The 16,975-nt window shown below is 37.1% G+C and overlaps 1 protein-coding gene across 1 annotated transcript in view; it reads left to right on the forward strand.

Annotated features, from left to right (window-relative positions):
- Positions 1–16,975, forward strand: part of KLHL32 (kelch like family member 32) — an 86,986-nt gene that overhangs the window by 35,049 nt on the left and 34,962 nt on the right. The gene's annotated exons all lie outside the window — the stretch shown is intronic.

Genomic DNA, 16,975 nt, shown 5'->3' on the forward strand with positions numbered 1-16,975 from the left:
TGTTTACTTGCATAGTGTACATTCAGTTCTATAAAACTCTCATTCTTCTTCCAGCTCAAATCAATAGCCAGTTTTGGCTGTCGCTTTTTCAAGAAGGCTAAGGTAGAAAGCTGCACCCAGCAGGTAGATGTTTATTGAAATATAATGGGATAGTATTATCTGTGTTTCCTTTTAAAAATTTAAGGCATTTGAAGTTTTAGGGTGTCATATCTGTTGTCATATCTGTCCTACTATAATACTGAAGAATATAAGAGAAAGCTAGTGGGAGGCTTTGGATGTGTAGATGGAGATCTGAGAAAGGACAACTTAGAGCTGTTGAGAGCGTGGTAGTAGGTATTGTGTGATTATATATTTTGTACTTTAAAGCTTTAATGTTCTTCTGGAGGATGCTTTGTAACCTTTTTCTTATGCAGCAGAATATATGTGTTGAAAGATTTATTCCAAACATACAAGTGTTTGTTTCAGAAATGTGCCTGAGTTTTATAGCATATTGTAGATGTAAGATTCTTCTTCTTCATCAGCTCTTTACGTATTCAGTAGCAAAGAGAACTATAAACTGCACATTATTTCAACAGTCTTAAGAGTCTTAGTAAGGAAGGAATGCAACTGAGGATGTTAGTTTTCTCATGCAATTTCCTTCAACTGAATAACATTGACTTAGTCTTTTATGGATATAACTTTAGTAATCAGTTTTTAAACTGGAGGCTGATTTTTACTGACATTTAGAGACTTGGATGTATGGATTTCCAGGCCTGACATTTGAAATCTGAATAATTATTTTTTTTTGTATTTTTTGAAGACCAAGTCTTTGTTGTCTTTAGCAGAGTTCTGTGTGCTCCTTGTATTACATTCAAAGTAATAGTGATAGTTGTGGAAGGAGGTGCAGAACCGTCTAAACCAATCTTATTAGTTTTTAACTTCAGAAGCAGGATATGGTATGATTGATCATGGTTAATTATGATAAACATACCATGCTAACTATTAGAAACATCACTGCTGTAGATGGGACTCTGCCACAGGTTTATCTTCCTGGCTGCTACTACTAATGTCAGTCCTAAGATCTATAACGAGGTTAATTTAAACTGAAAAAAACATTTGAGATGAGTGAATAAAATAAGTTGGAGAAAAACGCACTGTATAACACTGCTGTCTTGGAGTCTTCTCTGTATGGTGTGTTTTGCATTCTTGGACACAAAAGTAGACAGTGAGCTGTATCAGGTATGGAATGCATGAATTAGATCAATTTAATGAGCTCACAGACCATAAAATAAGATCTCCTGGAATCTTTTTTTTTTTCAATAATGGAAGCAGGCAAATTGGCAAATTGTCTTGCATTAGGGGCATTTGGTTTTTAACCTTCTACTCTAATGGTCAGTCTAGGCTTATAAAACAAATTTATCTTCCTGGTGCGTGCACATGTAACGATCTGGATCGTCCAGTAATTTTAAAGATGTTTTTACTAATTGAATGGTGTCAAACTTACAAGTGAATTTGCAAGGAGTGTGTTTGAATTAGCTATATGTTGGGACCTAAAGCTTCGTGAGCTATTTATTTTTCTTAAACCCAAATTCTCCCCTTAGAGCTGTGCCAGCAACACAATCTCAACTTTCAATAAGATACAATCCTTAGGAGATGAGTTAGTTCTTACACCAGATATTGGGAGCACCACCTTTGTATTGCTAAAAGCACTATTTCAGTTGTGATTTTAGCTTTTTATAGTTTTTCATACAAAGCAAATCAAACTGCTGGAAAAAAATAGTCTAAAGATCATCTAGCCACCAAGGCTTGTGGTTATTTTTGTGGTGTTTATTTTTTTATAATGAAGTTAATACTGATTTATTTTATTTATTTATTAATCTATGTATACACACAGAGAGAATTAGAACAGTGTTTTATATATAGACCCCATCATCATACTTGAGTCCACCAATGTCATCCAGTGGTGGCAGGAGTGGTCTTGTCATACCATGAATACAAAACGAACAGAGATGTCATGTTTTGTTGGTTTTCTGTGTTATGTGACCTGTTCTTACTGTGCTGGCCTGCTTCTTGAAGGCATGTGTTTTGTCAGCCATTGTCACTTGAGTTATTGACAGTCATTAGGAAAGCTCTTGCACAGAGCTCAAAAGTAACTTGTGGAATTTAGCTCCTTTCTTACGTAAACTACCAGGACACATTGCAGAGATACAGGTAATGGGACTCAGGAAATAAATAAGTTTTTTTTTTTTTTCTCCCTTTTTTCATTTGGGCTCACTGAGAAAAGTAAAAATTGTATACCCGGTCCCCCTTAATCCCTCTCTTTCCATGGTCTACGTGCTGCTGATAAGCTGTGACCTGACAGGGGATGTTGTACCCCTGGAGATCTGGCTATTAGGAGAACATAGTGCTGCTGTGGTCAGCAGCCCTCCAGCTTTTTGTGCGTGTTCTGCTTTTCATACTAGTACTAGTTGGCAAAGTTGAACTGCAGCTGCTAATGGATGTGTGAAAAATGGTGCTGGGGTTAACTATTGCTGTAAGATTAAAAATCCATTTGTCTGCAGCGGGCTGCATCAGCTCATAGGAGAGCTGTCAAGTTGGGAGGAGGCAGATGCTGCTCCTCCTTTCTTAGAAATGTCTGTCAGGAAGGCAGAGCAGCTTTGATTTGTGTTGTAAATGGTACCGAAGAATCCTGATTGCTTTGCTGCTTCCCCTGCTGCCATTCTCGCATGGTTCTCTGGCCTGTGTGTCCTACTCTGTGTGACCTGCCTGTCCCCCAGCCCCTGAGAGGCCCTTGCCTCTGGGAGCATGCAGCTGGCTTTAAGAGAGCTGAGAAGAGAGGCTGATGAGTCCCAGAATGCTTAGTGTATGGAATTCTTTGGTTTTATTACCATCTGATCAATACCGATGTTTCATGTCCTCCCTCTCTCCCCAGTGTCTTCTGCTTTTAATTCTCCATACCAACTGGGGCAGTTGAGATGCATGAACCAAAAAATTGCATGGTTTGCACTGGGATAGTGTCGCTCCCCTTATCTGCTGGTGCTACCAACAGTATGTACAGTTATCAATCTGGCAGGAAAATGCATTTGATTGCGAGAGGTGACACCAAAAGGTCGAATTGCTGCACTGAGCTGGCGGAGGGTCCTGGCAGCCCGCCTGGGCAGCAGGTGGCACTGTGAGTCCACAGCAGTGCCTGCGGAGCAGTGAGCTCAGAAATCAGGAAAAATGAAGAGAAAAATAATTTATTTTCACTCCGTATTCGTCTTCTGACCTAATCAGTAAAAAAGTCATTATTCACACAACACTGGGCAATATGCATTGTAATTTTTAACAAATAATAGGAAACTGTTAATGTTTTCACAGGAAATACAGTTCTGTCTTGTGCAGCAATGGTCATTTATCACTGCACTTTGTGAAATCACTCATTTGTTCTAATTTGAATGTAAATGACTCTAAGGTTTTACAAATAAGGTGACAGACTCACATAAATGTAATTGCAGGGTTCATCTCTCTCTTTTTATATATCACTCATTAAGTTATGAATTAAATACATCGTATTAAACCAGGGGCATGTCCAATGATGATATTGTAATGGCAAATTACTCTATGCTATTAGAGGTGTATTTTTTATTCATGGACATTAATTTGTCATTAAGCGGCATTAGTTTAGCACTTTTATGTGGAAGACGTGACCTGAAAGAGGAGACTTACAGTTCTAATGTGGAAGAATGGGAATACAGGCACCACATAGACAGAGCCTTTTTACCTCCTGTGAAGGAGCAGAGGGGCATTTTATTCGTTTGCTTGGATCTAAAACAGTTTGAGTTGTGTTAAGCCATTTTAGCAGAGGTATTTCTGAAACATGATAGTGCTTTGATTATAAAGTATTTACCAATATGGGAAAAGGTAGAGTGCTAAGTACAAAGTGGCAACTATAAATCATTTGTAACATATGAACCTAAAGAGAATATCGGGCCTGAAGTGAGTAAAATCTGATTTTATCTCAGAAGTAGCGCTGCGGTAGATAAGAAGGTTGGACAATCAACTCTTCTCTGTATTGGCTTAGCTAAAATTTTTATTTCTTAGTTATGAAATAAATCTCTTGCTTCCTCTGTACTTTTTGTTTTTAAATGCTGTATTATTATTCTCAAGGGAAGCAGTTTCAAGTTAAATGTTACTCAGGAGGCAAACCTTTCTCAGGAAAAGGAATGAGGAAATGTGTTATTTAATAGAATTTGAGAAGCAACCCGGCACTTGAAGTATTAAACTTAGGAAAGTAGTGGATGTCTCAGTCTGCTCCATCCTTAAAAAATATTAGAAAAGCATTGAACATTTTATTTTCATTTATATTTCATTTCAACCGTCTCTTGTTAAATATCTGAACTTTATACCTATCTGTATAACTGCTTCTTTCCTATTTCAGTGTTTTTCTGATGGCTTAATCATTGCTGTTAAATACATCTGTCTTAACACATCGCAACACCCTCAGCTAATGTGTTGTGCTAGTTAAGAACAACTTGAAAAGAAAATGCCCATTTCCAAAGCCCAAGGTATATACAAGTAATTTCAGTAAAAGTGGTACTCAAGTTAATGTGTAGATAAAACTACTTAAAAACCTAATAATAGACAATTATTCTTCACTAAAATATTTAACTTCCTTTGCTTTTTTGCTGTTCTTTGAGCTATATGTAAAGCTGTTGATATTTTCCAGTAGATCTGTTAATGGTAAATGACAACTTTTCAGCACACTCCATCACGTATAGTGGCTTTGCACAACTGCACAGTAGTACAGATTGCTGGGGAACCAATACCTTGTTTCAGAGTTATGTTCTAGAATAATTCTGTTTAAAACAAAAATTCAATTTTTGCCTAGTGAGGGTAGTGAATAGGTCTCTCACCCAAAATGAATATAAGTGTATACACGGAGTCTTCAGCCAATATGTAATGAGAGCTCTAAAACTTAAAAGTTGTCCTTGTTCAACTCACTAATTCTAAAAAAATTAAAGATAGAAACCTGAAGATTAGTGGTATTAAGAACTTCATTAGACATCTGTGTGTTATTCCAAACTGAAAAATGTTTGTGATTTCATTCACTTGTGTTCCTGTATAATCTAGTCTCAACATCTGTTTATAAATTTAGAGGAATTGCTGCTAAATTTCCCATCTGTTTCACTAGTCTTTCAGAACGTGGGATTTGTACCACAGCATGTGTCTAGCTGCTGAGGTGGCGGTGAATCTTGAATTACTTAAACTAAAACTTCTAATTGCATTTTATGGGGAATTGAGCTGGTATTATACAGAATTGTCCCTACTGTAATTTTTATAGGAGCAGTTGTGTCCTCTGGATTAGAGTATGTTGCTGGTTTTCCCTTTGTAAGCACTTTGACCTTTGTTGTGAAAGTTTTCAGAGCTGCTCAAAGGAGATTCTAAATTCTAGTTCAGAGTTCCCTCATAGTATGCCATAAGCTGTTCCACGTATGTGCAAAAATCCTTGAATGTATACAGTACACAAGCACACCTGTTTATCATGGGAAGGATGTTTAGTACCCATAGATACGTCCAGCCTTCAAAACACATCAGGGTAGGAATTCTCATCGACTTGAAATGGCGTGTTGTAGGCATGGAGAAAATGATGGGAATGTGTCCAATGTCATGGGCTTCAAAATCAGTGTTTCTATGTGCTTGTATTTTGTTTTTGCCTGCTCAGTGATGTTTTTGCTCATATTTGCATCATCCCTATCTTCCTGAGCAACTGAAGTATGCAGGGAGTATATGCATACAGTGGTGATGTCAAGGTCCCCCAGAGACTGATATTGAATGTTTACAGTAAGTAGGTACTTGAAAGTTAGTGTTGTGAGTCTTCACCAATGTTGCGTAATGCATATATATGCAGGTTAAAAGTCCTACTCAAGATATGGAGTCATTTAGTACCAATCAGCTCTGGACCAAAATCTTTAACAGTGAGATGGAACTTGTTGGAAAGGAATAAAACAAGCAGCCAAAATTATCATTTTTGGCGTGAAAGTTCAGGAAAAAAATTGAACGAAAACTCAGCATCTCTGTAGTAGTCTCTAAACATCTTTTGTTCTGCTTTAGCGATGGTTGAAGTATGAAATTTTGATGTTTTAGCAACATTTCTTATACAAATTTCAATTTTAAAAGGATTAATAGTTAATTAACATTCTGTTACAACCATGGATCAAGGAAGCATTTTTAACAGTTACTGAAAATGAACTAGAACTCAGTTACTTTTAGCTTAGTTTGGTGCAGGTGTCGGACATGTCATATACTTCTGCGTGTTGAGGAATTGTAGTAGTGAATACTTGGAGTTTGACCCTACATCAATCTATTCTGCTTATAAAGGTGGTAGCTTCTAAGTGGCATATCTATGCCAATTATGATTTTGCCATTTGTTTCTTTGTCCTGTGTATATAAAGCAGTGACTAAATATTTTCTGTATTTCTGTGGAAGGAATGCCTTAGTGGTAAAGTGTGGGATTCTAAGTAGTAGATTCAGTTTGGGAATGGGAGGATAGATAGCTTTTAATTTTTGGTTAAAAACAGCTTGAAGCTAAATAAAGAAGAATCTTTATTTTTGAACACTCACACTTTCCTGAGGCTTAGCACATCCAATAGTATAAATGTTCAAAAGTTGTCACATCTTTGTTTTTGGGACACACGTTTTTTACAACAGTGAAGGTCAGATACAGGAACAGCTGAACCAGGCACTGAGTCAAGGCTTATTTTCTACATCTGAGCTTTGCCCTTTCTAGGTTTTCTGGTTTTGAGAGTAAGATTTATAGTAACTTCTGCCCAAGGAAGTAGAAGTTCTGTATCTATAGAATCCTTGATGGTTGGGGGTAGGCAAAGAATTCTGTAGCAATGTGTTGGAGTAGGTTCTAGGTTCTGCTTTTTGTACCTTTTGTATTATGGAAAAATTCTTAAATAATTTTTCTGCCTCCCTTTTTTTCTCTAAGATGCAAATTTGTTTTGATTTAGTGCTGCAAGTACGTAATTGTTTAGTTACTTTTGGGTGGTCAGATATCACAGGAGTACAGAGCTACCTGAATAAGTAATAGTATTCCAGATGAAATATATCTTGTGATACCTTTAATGTTGCCTTTTTTTATCATTCACATCCTTATGATCATATTATTAATTCATGAGTACCCTTGTATCTTGTAGCTGCAACAGGTTTGTTAAAATGCACAGCTGCAAAATGTTTGAAATCACATGCAGGCCATGCAAATGGTCCTGTACTACCTAGCATGATTGGGATCATTTTGATCCTATATCAACAAGCCAGGAGATTATATTTGCTGAATATCATGTCAGAGCTATCTAGCTTTTGTGTTGTCTCAATTTTATAAACACCTCTGCACAAGATCAAATCCTCCAGGAGTCTTTCTCTTTTTCTCCACAAAAAAACTTAAGCTAAGCACCTTAAATCTTACAAGGTTGATTTTCCAGGCAATAGTATTTTCATATCCTTAAAGTATGGACTTAAGAACTGGGAACAATATTTGTGCAGTAACCTTAAAATTGCTTTGTGAAGCAGCAAGAGTGCTTCTTGCTTTTATTGGTCAGCACTCAGTGTGTGTTTTATGACATGAGCTTTTTCCTCGCTACGGCACATGGCTGTGAACTCACACTGCGATTTTGACTGCTTCTTAGTTTTTTCTTGATGGCCTGTAAGTTTGTTCCAAATAGAGCCTGTTCTATTTTCTGTATCAGCTATGTTACTGCTTCTAGGAAGTGTTATTTGTTTGTTAGTTTGTATTTTTAAAGTGAAAATTATGCCAGGAGATCAAGGCAATGCTTGTGTTCTGTTGTTCTCATAATTTGTGACCCCTATGCTTTTGTGGAGTCTTCTGCAAATTGTACTAGCAAAATTTACCATTGTCTAGTTCAATTAAACTTTTAATGGTGTTGATCCAAGACTCAATTCCTTGAGATCTTTGCTGGGAAGAGTTATGCTGCTTGGTAACTTAGAGGTTGACATTAAACAAATCTTTTATCCAAGGTGCATCCTACTAAATGCATGTAATAAAATGAAAAAATGAAAGTCTCACCTGGATATCTAGGAGACCTTCATGTTCTGTCAGTGCTGCTGATACAATGAAATACAGTTCCTCTAGAGAGAGAACACAAACTATTTTCCAATATTTATGTGGTAGTAGGTCTTAGTGCTTCTTTTAATTTCTTCTTTTTAGTCTATATTTGGAAATAGACTCCTAAATTAATTCCATCCATCATATGATTGTCTAATGCACACATTATTTCTCAATACTTTCAAACTTCTTTCAGTGTTTACTTAGGATTAGAGGTCTCCATAACTGGTCCCTTTAAAATACTTTGTTCTGTGGCGGTATCAAATAATCTAATTTCTGTTCTTATCTGCCTTAGTTACAGATAGAAAATTGTGTTGTAACATTAGGAGTATATATGGGGTAGATTTTTGCAGACATGAATTTGAAAATGTACTGCCCTTTCTATGTTCCTTGATATCTAATTTACTTTTAGAAATGACCAACTTTTTGTTTTAAATTCATTGTTTACTTCACCTTTTCCCATGCTTACATTATCATTTTTTATTCTTTTTTTATTGATGCTTCTGCATATTCTTTTAACTCATTAGCAAGAGGATCATTTGGTGACCACACACAAACCTTTGTCAGTACTATTTGAGCTCTCAAGAAATATTATAATTCAAATTTCTCTAATAATTCCTGTAAATTTACCCTGTTTTATTGTAGTATTGTTTATTGTATACTTAAAAGAATTTGCTTTTCTTAATGTTTCCAAAGGAGAGGGTCCCCTACTGATACTGTTTTCATACAAGTGAGAAGCTAGTAGGCAGCTGTGGTGACATTGTTCTTATGTTGTGTTTAGGAACTGCTAATTTTGAATTGTATCTATCAAAACATTCTTATTCATATCTAGAACTTTAACTTACTGATAATTATTTGATAAATACGAATAATAGAATATGCTGCTTATATGTCTCCTACTGCAGCATTGTGAACATTGATTTTCTTGTTTCAGTTAGTGACTACCCTGGTATTAACAATCTTCTTCGTTATTCATTAGCATTGGAATAGGGTTGAGATTTTAGCTGCAAAGTTCAAACAAGTCAGTAGTAAGGAAATTCAGCCATTTATTTTTCCAGATGCTGTGGAGGGAGTGTGTGGAAGTTTTTCACAGTCACAGCAACTGTTTCCATTCTGAGTGTTTCGGGATGCTTTCATAAAGGAATTAATTTTGAGGTTGGAAATCTTCAGCTTTAGGACATAAATTCTTCGGGGAAAAAATAATGTCCTTGGGAAAGGAAGCTCTCAGGCACCTCAGTACTTCTATTAACACATCTAATGCTAATGTTGTTTTTATTATTTCTCACTGATAACTAAAACAGGGATAAACAGTAAAACCACATTTTACCATACTGTGTATTAGAAGCATTTTTACTAGAATTTTCACTATATTTGCAAGTTTTTGTATTTAATGTTGATTTGTTTATTTTTGTGCTTCAGAATTCTAATGGGATTTTCTTACCTACTTTTGAAATGAGCGTTAAGAAAATTTTTGCAATTATTTTTCTGACCATTAAATAACTGGTATGTACCAGGGCAATTGTGAGATTCATTACTCCCATGTAGAATGAAATGAATTTGGAAGCAATTGGAAAATCATTTCTAAGCATCGTTAGTAGAATCATCAGTAGGAGGTACTGCATTTCAGTGGGTCATATTCAATTCTCATTTGTAACATGTCAGACAGGACAGAAATGATATGACGTACAGAAGGGCTGTTACTGTTTCTTACATGAGGAGCAAGTTTACAGAGAATTTTCATGTCTTAAATCACATTATGACTTTCAGCTATTAATGTGACACCATCAACAAAAAGGCAGTTTGAGCCTAGGATGTTTCATACAGGGAAGCCAAGGAAGTATTAATGCTAGCACACAAGGTGATGCCACTGTTTGATGCTGAAACATCACGAGGAGTACTGTGAATGATTTGCCCGTGTAACAGAATAAATGAAGTCAGACTTGGAGAGGTGTAGAAAGGGGCAGCTAGGCTTATCAGAAAGGCCTCTTGTATATGGGGAAATAAAAGAGCCTGACTCAGCCTAGCAAATTAAGACCGATAAAGAATACGATTGGCCAAGGGAATAAATACCTGGGGAAAGAGGGAGCTCTGAAACCAAGAGATGATTCTGACACAGAAGCAAATTTGTATAAACTGAGTAAATAAGCTGGGAATGGAAAGACAGCAGGTTCACCTGATTTTGAGACTGGCAGTCTCAAAAAGAGAGCAAAAATTGAGTTAATTTTAAGATGGATTTTTCTTGGTTTGTCAATGAGGTCATTCAAAATTAGCATGTCCAGTATAGTAGGGGCATTGGCTTCCATTCCTATATTCTCTTGAAACAGTTACTAAATTCTGTAAATTGTGTAGTTTTTGTGCCAGATGCCCAAGATATTCCGAAAGCAACATCAGTTTAGCAACGCAAAGCTACTAGTGAAAACACTGCAGAACTTTACCTGTGGTTATTCCAAGTGATGCTACGAACCTTTAACTGAGTAGTGTTAATATTATTGTATTTCTTTCCATGATACAATTAAACACGTATCTAATATATAAAAAGAAAGTGAATGAGGGTCACTAACAGTATTCAATTGGATTGCTGTTTGGAAAGACTTGTACTATTTAATCACTTAAATTAATCCCCCCAGGATTCTAGAAAGTGTTTTACTTTTGAGTATCTGCATATTACATGTTGCACTTTCCTTTCAAAGCCTACTAAAGTCTCATCACATGGGCAGTCTGAGGCTTTCACTTGCACTTGTGAAGGTCTCAGACCTCTTCCCTGCTTTAGAAGAGGGTGATCACTGGCACCAGCAACTTAGAAACTGAAAGCTAAGCAGATGTAGGGAAATACGGAGTGAGGAGGGGGATAAGTGCTCACAGGGAAGAGGGAAAATAATAGGCTTGAGGGCTTGTGTTGGTTTACTAGTGCTGCTTTTGTACTTTTGAAATAAAAGGTGCAAGACAGTTTTTCATACTTTTAAGCATGGAGAGCAAACAAAAGCAAAAATTAAACAAAGTGCTAAGAAAGCAATGATCTTTCAGAAAGTAGAATTTTATAAAATTAGTCTTTAAAACTCATCTTTTACTGTGCAGTGTATTGATACATTTATAGGCACTGATCTTGTAATAAATGTAAACACTTTTTTTTTTTTAAACCGAAATTCTCACCCAGCTGTTCCACTGTGACTGGACTGCATCTCAAATGTCTTTCACGGTTCACCTGGATGGCCTTGTTGCTTGGTAGAGTGACATTTCCCATCAGATATAAAATGCATTTTTGAGGGATTTGTGCATACGCTTAGTATGAAATATGTATTTCTGTTGCTGTGTTGTTATGTATGTGCCTTATCAGTCAGGTCATAGGTGAGCCAGAGAGGTTTTGTGGAACTAGAGCTTTTGCTGATATATGAGTGAGAACCAATGGAAATAGATTTTTCTCATAAAAGTGAGTTGATGTTTTTTGTTGTCCTCTAAGTGAATTTTTGTCATGACTTTTTTTTGTTTTGTTAACATTCCTGATCTAGTTAGTCTGCTTCTGCTATATTTTATGTCAACATTCTATCCAGATAATGCAGTTGGTTTAACACTTCAGAAAACCTGAAGGACTTGGGATCAGGATCCTGTTGTACTAGATTCTGCTTGAGAGTAAGCCATCCCTGTTCCATAAACCTCAGAGTTACTTTTTTTTGCTGTAAAGAGGCTGAACCCCTTTTAGGAAAATAGGGAAATAATGGAAGAGTTGCATTGAGACACTATAGTAGGGCAAGGCGGTTAGTACTTTGATTTATAACAGTGTTGCAATCTAAACAGGAAGCAGGTGGAGTTACAACTGGGTATGATACTTGGGATATTAATGGCTTGGCTTGGCAGTGGAATTTCTAAAGCTGTATATACTTTTTCTGTCTTAATTATGCATTCATTAAAAGCTTTTATACCCAACAGAATAAAGTAAATATTTTTTGATCTCTGTAGTGTGCTCCCAGACTGTAGATTTGCACAGCAGGGTCTTGATAATCTGAATAAATTGTATTTCCCCAAGGAGTTTATCTTTCAAATAAGGTCATAAAGAAATGCATTCTTTCCCCTTAGTTCTCCTTGTGCTTTTTCTGCTATTTATAACACAGAGTACACGAACAGAGGTATATAGTACTGTGCTGTGTACTCGGTTATGATTAACTCTAATTTATCAATCTGTTACTTGCATCCTCTTCTGTGGCTTGTGCAATGCAATTATTCTTTAAAATAAAAATGAATAAAGATGGATTTGGAAGTAATTTAAATACAATGTTTATATATATATTTTCTTGTTTGACAATTTATCACATCTCTGTATTAAAACACAGACAATGTCATATCATTTATTTTGTATATTTAATATTATCTTTCCGGTTAAGTTTGTTTGGAAAAGTGATCTTCTTTTACAAATATTTTAAATGTCAAGCCAATTTAACAATCAGCTGACATCTGAAGTCTGATACTACTGAAACAGAAGACCAGTAATGTAGAACAGCAGAGTCTCTTATCTGTGCTATGGAAGAAGAGAAGGGAAGAAAAGTAGATTGCATAGAATCAAAGGCAGTTCTCATTTTAGAAGACACTGATAAATAATTTGGCCAACTTATTACAGAATCACAGATTCATAGAGGTTAGAAGAGACCTCTGGAGATCATCTAATCAAAACACTGCTAAAGAAGGTTCCCTGGAATAGGTTACACAAGAAAGTGCTCAGGAGGGTTTTGAATGTCTCCAGAGAAGGAGACTACATAACCTCTCTGGGCAGCTTGTTTCCATGCTCTGTAACCCTCAAAGTAAAGAAAATTTTTTCTCATGTTCGTATGGAACTTACTGTGTTCCTGTTTGTGCCCATTGCCCCTTGTTCTGTTGCTCAGCATCACTGAAAAGAGCCTGGCCCATCCACTTGACCTCTGCCCAATGAGTATTTGTAAACATTGATAAGATCCCTCTAAGTTTCTCTTCTCCAGGCTGAACAGTCCTAGGTCTCTCAGCCTTTCCTCCAGGACCTTAATCATCTTTGTAGCCCTCTGCTGGGCTCCCACTGCAAATTCCCTGGTTGTTGTTGTTGTTTTTGTTTGGTACTCTTCCATACAAAACAAAAACAAAACAAAAACAAAACAAACTGGATACATTACTCCAGAAATGGACAGGGCAGAGTAGAGGAGTAGATGACTCTTCCGTGATGTGCTGGCTGTGTTCTCTTTAATGTACCACAGGATACCATTGGCCTTTACCTGATTTCTTACTCCTAGGAATGCACCAATCTTCATCTTGAAAAAATCAATGCTTAAATGTCAGCCAACTCTCTTGGGCCCTCTTACTTTTTAAAGACCTAACCCATGAGACACCTCTAAGTAGGTCCTTGAAGAGGTCAAGGTTGACTCTCCTTAAGTCCAAGGCTTCAGTTCTACTTATGGCCTTAGATCCCAAACTCTATCTTGTGGTCACTGCATCCAAGGCTGCCCCCAGCCTTCACATTCCCAACCACTCCTCTCTTCCTTTTAAGGACAAGGTCTAGCAGCACACTTCTCCTTATTGGCTCCATTACCACCTGTGTCAGAAAGTTATCCTTTATCCTTTTACTGGAATCCCCTATGGGAACCAGTGCCTGTGATTGTGAGAATGCTTTCAAGTGTCTGCAGAAAGCCTCATCAGCTTTCTCCTCCTGATCAGGCAGCTTGTTGTAAACACCCACAACTACGTCACTCATATTATTCTTAATTCTCACCCATGAGCTCTCCACTCATTCCTCATCATTCCCTAGGCAGAGCTCCTTGCGTTCCAATTGTTTTCTCACATAGGGAACTCAACTGGCTTTTCTTGGTGGTCTGTCCTTCTCGGAAAGTATGAAGCCATTCATGACAGCATTTCAGCCGTGAGCTGTCCCACCATGTCTCCCTGTTTGCAAGGAGATTATGGCCCTGCAATCACACACAAGTCTCGAATTCTTCCTGTTTATTCACCATGCTGTGTGCACTGGTATACAGACACTTCAGAGAAGAAAAGGGAGCAGAGGATGAAGGTTTCCTGTTGAGGATTCTGGATAGCTATACATACCCTTGAAGTGACTGGCCTGGCTGATGTCATGGAAGGCAGTGAAGGAACTTCTGTCATTGATCTGGTTGGCCTGGCTTATTCCCCAGTTGGTTGCAATAATGTGAACATTACTGTTTTGGACCCAACCCCCAAAACCTTCAGTCTAAAGCCTGTTACATTTGGTTAGCCTGACTGGTGCCAAAAATTGCCCTGCCTCGTCTAGACAGGTGGATCCCATTCCTCCTAACAGGTTACAGTCCTCACAGGAAGTTACATGTCATAAAAACCAAAACCTGTGCGCTGAGACTTGTCATGTAGACAGGAGTTGGTATGTGTTACATGTCTATTTCAGGCTTCCTTCTTTCCTTCAATTGGTTGAGCTGGTTTGACTTCTCTGTGAGATTTTAGAACCATTTCAACTGTTAGTTGAAGATCTGCTTTTTTTTTTTTTTTGTCTTGCACATATCTTCTTAGTCTGAATGTTTCATCAGTGTAACATATGTCGTATTAGAAAAGAGGGGATTGCTTACTTTCCCTAATTCTTTTCAACTCTTTGTGAGGTTTCTGCTTGTGTTCCTATTTCATCCTTTGGTTCAAAAAATAAGTGGCTTATATTTAAAAGTTTTTATGAACAAGATGCAAAGTTACAAGGCCTTCTTAGTATATATATTTTTAAAAGAACGTTTATTGTGATACAGTTCCAGAAGTAAGATGTGCACAACTTTAGCACAATATAATAAAATGTATGAAAACCAGAAACAGCCATAACTCTTACTTATAACCAGAACTAAATTTCCTGTTCAGTAACCTGTTTCATTTTTCATTTAACAAATTTTTTCATTCAATTAGGAATTCAGCTTGAAGACGTGTTCATCAGAAGCCAGTCAGACTAAGTTAACAGTGATTGCTTTGATGCTTTTTTTAAGCCAGAAGATAAGCTGGGGTTTTTTTTTGTTTGTTTGTTTGTTTGTTTTCTTTTTGCAAATAACTTGCATAGTGCATTTTATTCTGATGTTTTTGAAAGTCTTACCAGATATCGAGAGCTTGGTTATCTGATCTGTAGGATACGTCTTATAGTCTCAGCATGACTTTTTTGCCCTCTGATATCATCTCAGAGACAGCAGTGTATAGTACTGTATAATTTTGATTGGAAAATTGGTATGACATTCTAATAGTTTTCATTCGTACAAGCTAATGCACTGATGCTTATACTGTGAAATACAAACCCATAGATCAATCTAAACTTTATATAAAAAAAAAAAAAGGTGTTTTTGACTACAGGCCAAGGTCAGCTTTGACAAAATGTGCTTGCGGTATTCATCAAGCAGTAAACCATGAGTCCAGCAGGTCACTAACACATTATGTTAGACAAAGCATCGAAAATCTGCTGAAGCCTACCAGGAAAATTAAGTAAACAAATAAAACTCGTAATAAATAAATAAGTAGACATATGATATATAAATAAGCACTTGGAGTAAATGAACAGTTATAGATAGAAGTAAATAAATAATATTGTAAACAAACAGGTGATGAGAGTGTTTTTTATCGATGGAGTTCTTCAGCCTCTCTGCTGTATGATAGCTTTCATTGGTGTCATTTTTGAGGGGTAGAGGAGCCTGAGGGTTCATCAAAAATACCAAAACAAAAAATGCAGGGGTGACATTGTTTTCCAGATTTCACTGAAAACATGAAGGATTTTTAGGGAAAACTTGCATTTAGTCTCTGTAAAGAGAAAACATTGTTATATTTTCTGAAGACCATTTTAAGCCATCTGTCCTTCTCCATTGAGTTGGAGCGTTTTTCTTCAGATCATAACACTTGATCATTTATTTATTTTTATCTTCCCCAGATAGAGCAGTTGACTAAAATGCTCAATATAATACACCAAGTTGTTCTAAATTTCTTTCAAAATGTTTTACATTCATTCAGTCAAGGAACTTTTTGAGAAAATATTCTTCCTAACCAGCCACGATAAAAGCATGGTTGTTTCCTCGTAAGTACTGCAAGATGTACTCTGATTATGCTGCATGATATTGGTCTCACTGCTGCATGGTGCTATGAGGAACTGTCTGTGATCTGCAGATATTAAATCATGGAGGAAGAGCACAGACCAGATACTTTCCATATAAAATTCTTTCCCTGCTCTTTGGTTTTCTGCAGCTTCAGGAGGTTTTATCCTTGCCTCCTCTATGTTAATGTGACGAGGAAGTGACACCATAGAGCTGTTTAAAATTTCTGTGGCTTTGGGGCTGATGGCCGTGTTTATTCTGGCAATTTAAACACCTTCTCTTTGTTCTTCTGAGAAAAGAAAGAGAAGCTTCTATGCAACAGTTTAAGTAGATAATGAATGGGATTTGTCTTTAATCTACATCCCTGGCAGTAAAGACGGGTGTTCAGGTTGGGAGGTAATGCAGCAAATAGGGGTCTCCGAAGGAATTTGATTCAGTTTTCTCCAGCACTGACTCCTCCAAGCAGGTGAAAAAATTCTTTCTCCACTCTCCATTGCATATGCATAAACAGCTCCACAGTCATTGGGACAGCCACCCAATTCACACGTTCGAGATGTAGCCCATAAAACCTTCCAAAAAAACCCTCTTCGCACTTTCCCATCTTCCCTGTTGCTCTGCTCGATCTGCCAGCCGTGCAGCTCATTTGACATTTACAAGATTTCTTGTCAGTTTCATTTGGTTCTGCCATCCCATCCAGCAGAGCAGCGAAAGTGAAATTGCCTTAATTCAGTCTGTTTCTCTTCCCTGCTCTAGTCCCAGTGTTAACGAACCCGTGGAGTGGAACTGACAACAGTTCTTGTCACTTTCACACCTGGAGCTGGTCAAGGAGAAGGCTGCTGAGAGGGAG

This window comes from Cyrtonyx montezumae, unplaced genomic scaffold, assembly GCF_038088225.1.
Source record: "Cyrtonyx montezumae isolate F1298 unplaced genomic scaffold, pur_monq_1.0 scaffold_13, whole genome shotgun sequence".
Classification (NCBI taxonomy): Eukaryota; Metazoa; Chordata; class Aves; order Galliformes; family Odontophoridae; genus Cyrtonyx; species Cyrtonyx montezumae.